Raw genomic sequence first — 6,078 nt, 5'->3', positions numbered from 1 at the left:
CGTCGAGCTCTTGAAGTGGAATGAGGAAAGTGTACTCATATACGGATCAAGAAACAACTTTATTTACATGGCATAATCATGTGAATGAAGTAAGTCATAAGTGTCTCCTTGTTCACAGTTTTCTGAATTGTTCTCGAAATTATGGCAGTATAGTTCATGTCATATTTCAAGGTTGAGAATTGTGAGATGAATTAAGAGTAAGAATTAAGATCAATTAAGAAACTACTCTTTATTCAGAGTGGGATAAAGATGTTGATGAATGTGTACTCTTCATTAAGAGTGGGATATAGATTTTGTAAGAAACTGAGTGAGATAAAAATTTTGATGAATGTGACCGTTGCTCATAACAATGATACCCATAAGTAGAGAAACATCTAAATTCCTGGATTTTTTTTAGTTCCGAGAGGAAGATAGCGCAGTCACCATCAAAGATATTGAAGCGGTGCTTAAAGCGCCATATAAGATTTTAACAGATTGAACCCAAATAAGAAATTGGAAGATACACTATCTTTATAAAAGATGGGACGATCTGGGGGAGCACAGTATGTAGAGACCTATGACTTGAAGTGAAGCGGGACTGCGTGCCCACTTAAGTGATTCAAAACAACAAATTTCTCGATACCTATTGATGTTGTATGACTTATACAACACTTATTGTTGGCTCTTCGAATAAGATGAATAATGTAAATAAGGATCTTGTGATACAGGAGCCTGTAGAATCAATTACTTCTTGGCAATGAAGAGCAACAATAGCCCCACATGAAAGTGCCAGTAGCTGAGGCCCCAGAAGATCTCAAAGAATTAGTAAACCAGTTTTCTGATGACTATGAAGTCTATGTTAGTGAAGAAATTCAAATGGAGGGTGATCCCACCTCATTTGAAGAAGCCATGAGAAGTGTTTACTCGTTTGAATGGCAAGAAGCTATGGAAGTTGAAATGAATTCGATGAATACCAATGATGTTTGGGACTTAGAAGAAATTCCTAATGGAGCCAAAACAGTAGGCTGTGAAAGGGTCTACAAGACAAAATATGACTCCAAAGGGAATGTGGAAAGATATAAAGCATGACTTGTACCAAAAGGCTTTACGCAAAGAGAATGAATAGATTACAATGAGAGTTTTCTCTCCAGTCTCATGCAAGGATTCTTTTAGAATCATAATGGTGTTATTAGCACATTACGATTTAGAGTTACATCAGATGGATGTAAAGATGGCATTCCTCAATGGCGATTTGTATGAAAACATTTACATGGCACAACCCAAAGGTTTTGTCATGGAAGAAAAAGAACGTATGGGATGCCGCCTGTAGAAATCCATTTATGGGTTAAAACAAGTCTCTAGACATTAGTATTTGAAGTTGATGAAACGATAAGAAAGTTTGGGTTTAAAGAAAATGAGAAGGACTAGCATTTATACGAAGTTCAAGAATGGAAAATTCTTTTTCCACATCCTATGTATAGATGAATGATCTTGGTGAAGAAGTCTTTGTCCTCAAGTTTCAATGTGAATGATCTTGGTGAAGCCTCATTGGTTCTAGGAATTGAAATTCACCGAGATAGATGAAAAGGGGTATTAGGACTATCGCAAAGGCATACTTAGAAAAGATTCTAAAGAAATAAAGTATGCATGCGAGTAAACCTACGCCTGCTCTTATAGTCAAGGGTAATAGATTTGGGAACTTTTAGTGTTTCAGGAACCGATATGAGATCGATCAAATGAACATGGTCGATATGCTTCAGCTGTTAGAAGCTTAATGAATGTACAAGTAAGAACTTACCCTGACGTAGCTTACGTATCCGGGATATTTTGACATAAATCCAGTCTAGATATAGATCACTGGAATGGAGTTAAAAATGTCTTGCAATTTTTGCGAAGTATCATAGGCCTCATGCTGAGTAAGAAAGAACAAGTACTCTCAAATAGTTGTGGGTACAAATGTTAAGTTTTGGCGAGATGTGTAGTGAAATCCACAGTAGTTGCTAACACTTGCAGTTAGAGTATTACTGTGGAAAAGCTCCAATGAAACAGTTGTGGTGTCTATTAATGATGCATACCATAGTATAGCTTGTCATGAGGCCTATTGTGTGACTTGCAAAAGTACAGTTAATAAAAGACCTCGTCGAGCTCTTGAAGTGGAATGAGGAAAGTGTACTCATATACGGATCAAGAAACAACTTTATTTACATGGCATAATCATGTGAATGAAGTAAGTCATAAGTGTCTCCTTGTTCACAGTTTTCTGAATTGTTCTCGAAATTATGGCAGTATAGTTCATGTCATATTTCAAGGTTGAGAATTGTGAGATGAATTAAGAGTAAGAATTAAGATCAATTAAGAAACTACTCTTTATTCAGAGTGGGATAAAGATGTTGATGAATGTGTACTCTTCATTAAGAGTGGGATATAGATTTTGTAAGAAACTGAGTGAGATAAAAATTTTGATGAATGTGACCGTTGCTCATAACAATGATACCCATAAGTAGAGAAACATCTAAATTCCTGGATTTTTTTTAGTTCCGAGAGGAAGATAGCGCAGTCACCATCAAAGATATTGAAGCGGTGCTTAAAGCGCCATATAAGATTTTAACATATTGAACCCAAATAAGAAATTGGAAGATACACTATCTTTATAAAAGATGGGACGATTTGGGGGAGCACAGTATGTAGAGACCTATGACTTGAAGTGAAGCGGGACTGCGTGGCCACTTAAGTGATTCAAAACAACAAATTTCTCGATACCTATTGATGTTGTATGACTTATACAACACTTATTGTTGGCTCTTCGAATAAGATGAATAATGTAAATAAGGATCTTGTGATACAGGAGCCTGTAGAATCAATTACTTCTTGGCAATGAAGAGCAACAATAGCCCCACATGAAAGTGCCAGTAGCTGAGGCCCCAGAAGATCTCAAAGAATTAGTAAACCAGTTTTCTGATGACTATGAAGTCTATGTTAGTGAAGAAATTCAAATGGAGGGTGATCCCACCTCATTTGAAGAAGCCATGAGAAGTGTTTACTCGTTTGAATGGCAAGAAGCTATGGAAGTTGAAATGAATTCGATGAATACCAATGATGTTTGGGACTTAGAAGAAATTCCTAATGGAGCCAAAACAGTAGGCTGTGAAAGGGTCTACAAGACAAAATATGACTCCAAAGGGAATGTGGAAAGATATAAAGCATGACTTGTACCAAAAGGCTTTACGCAAAGAGAATGAATAGATTACAATGAGAGTTTTCTCTCCAGTCTCATGCAAGGATTCTTTTAGAATCATAATGGTGTTATTAGCACATTACGATTTAGAGTTACATCAGATGGATGTAAAGATGGCATTCCTCAATGGCGATTTGTATGAAAACATTTACATGGCACAACCCAAAGGTTTTGTCATGGAAGAAAAAGAACGTATGGGATGCCGCCTGTAGAAATCCATTTATGGGTTAAAACAAGTCTCTAGACATTAGTATTTGAAGTTGATGAAACGATAAGAAAGTTTGGGTTTAAAGAAAATGAGAAGGACTAGCATTTATACGAAGTTCAAGAATGGAAAATTCTTTTTCCACATCCTATGTATAGATGAATGATCTTGGTGAAGAAGTCTTTGTCCTCAAGTTTCAATGTGAATGATCTTGGTGAAGCCTCATTGGTTCTAGGAATTGAAATTCACCGAGATAGATGAAAAGGGGTATTAGGACTATCGCAAAGGCATACTTAGAAAAGATTCTAAAGAAATAAAGTATGCATGCGAGTAAACCTACGCCTGCTCTTATAGTCAAGGGTAATAGATTTGGGAACTTTTAGTGTTTCAGGAACCGATATGAGATCGATCAAATGAACATGGTCGATATGCTTCAGCTGTTAGAAGCTTAATGAATGTACAAGTAAGAACTTACCCTGACGTAGCTTACGTATCCGGGATATTTTGACATAAATCCAGTCTAGATATAGATCACTGGAATGGAGTTAAAAATGTCTTGCAATTTTTGCGAAGTATCATAGGCCTCATGCTGAGTAAGAAAGAACAAGTACTCTCAAATAGTTGTGGGTACAAATGTTAAGTTTTGGCGAGATGTGTAGTGAAATCCACAGTAGTTGCTAACACTTGCAGTTAGAGTATTACTGTGGAAAAGCTCCAATGAAACAGTTGTGGTGTCTATTAATGATGCATACCATAGTATAGCTTGTCATGAGGCCTATTGTGTGACTTGCAAAAGTACAGTTAATAAAAGACCTCGTCGAGCTCTTGAAGTGGAATGAGGAAAGTGTACTCATATACGGATCAAGAAACAACTTTATTTACATGGCATAATCATGTGAATGAAGTAAGTCATAAGTGTCTCCTTGTTCACAGTTTTCTGAATTGTTCTCGAAATTATGGCAGTATAGTTCATGTCATATTTCAAGGTTGAGAATTGTGAGATGAATTAAGAGTAAGAATTAAGATCAATTAAGAAACTACTCTTTATTCAGAGTGGGATAAAGATGTTGATGAATGTGTACTCTTCATTAAGAGTGGGATATAGATTTTGTAAGAAACTGAGTGAGATAAAAATTTTGATGAATGTGACCGTTGCTCATAACAATGATACCCATAAGTAGAGAAACATCTAAATTCCTGGATTTTTTTTAGTTCCGAGAGGAAGATAGCGCAGTCACCATCAAAGATATTGAAGCGGTGCTTAAAGCGCCATATAAGATTTTAACAGATTGAACCCAAATAAGAAATTGGAAGATACACTATCTTTATAAAAGATGGGACGATCTGGGGGAGCACAGTATGTAGAGACCTATGACTTGAAGTGAAGCGGGACTGCGTGCCCACTTAAGTGATTCAAAACAACAAATTTCTCGATACCTATTGATGTTGTATGACTTATACAACACTTATTGTTGGCTCTTCGAATAAGATGAATAATGTAAATAAGGATCTTGTGATACAGGAGCCTGTAGAATCAATTACTTCTTGGCAATGAAGAGCAACAATAGCCCCACATGAAAGTGCCAGTAGCTGAGGCCCCAGAAGATCTCAAAGAATTAGTAAACCAGTTTTCTGATGACTATGAAGTCTATGTTAGTGAAGAAATTCAAATGGAGGGTGATCCCACCTCATTTGAAGAAGCCATGAGAAGTGTTTACTCGTTTGAATGGCAAGAAGCTATGGAAGTTGAAATGAATTCGATGAATACCAATGATGTTTGGGACTTAGAAGAAATTCCTAATGGAGCCAAAACAGTAGGCTGTGAAAGGGTCTACAAGACAAAATATGACTCCAAAGGGAATGTGGAAAGATATAAAGCATGACTTGTACCAAAAGGCTTTACGCAAAGAGAATGAATAGATTACAATGAGAGTTTTCTCTCCAGTCTCATGCAAGGATTCTTTTAGAATCATAATGGTGTTATTAGCACATTACGATTTAGAGTTACATCAGATGGATGTAAAGATGGCATTCCTCAATGGCGATTTGTATGAAAACATTTACATGGCACAACCCAAAGGTTTTGTCATGGAAGAAAAAGAACGTATGGGATGCCGCCTGTAGAAATCCATTTATGGGTTAAAACAAGTCTCTAGACATTAGTATTTGAAGTTGATGAAACGATAAGAAAGTTTGGGTTTAAAGAAAATGAGAAGGACTAGCATTTATACGAAGTTCAAGAATGGAAAATTCTTTTTCCACATCCTATGTATAGATGAATGATCTTGGTGAAGAAGTCTTTGTCCTCAAGTTTCAATGTGAATGATCTTGGTGAAGCCTCATTGGTTCTAGGAATTGAAATTCACCGAGATAGATGAAAAGGGGTATTAGGACTATCGCAAAGGCATACTTAGAAAAGATTCTAAAGAAATAAAGTATGCATGCGAGTAAACCTACGCCTGCTCTTATAGTCAAGGGTAATAGATTTGGGAACTTTTAGTGTTTCAGGAACCGATATGAGATCGATCAAATGAACATGGTCGATATGCTTCAGCTGTTAGAAGCTTAATGAATGTACAAGTAAGAACTTACCCTGACGTAGCTTACGTATCCGGGATATTTTGACATAAATCCAGTCTAGATATAGATCACTGGAATG

Source organism: Miscanthus floridulus, chromosome 9 (genome assembly GCF_019320115.1).
Source record: "Miscanthus floridulus cultivar M001 chromosome 9, ASM1932011v1, whole genome shotgun sequence".
Classification (NCBI taxonomy): domain Eukaryota; kingdom Viridiplantae; phylum Streptophyta; class Magnoliopsida; order Poales; family Poaceae; genus Miscanthus; species Miscanthus floridulus.
The sequence above is the reverse complement of the archived record's forward strand: the minus strand, read 5'-3'. Positions refer to the sequence as shown.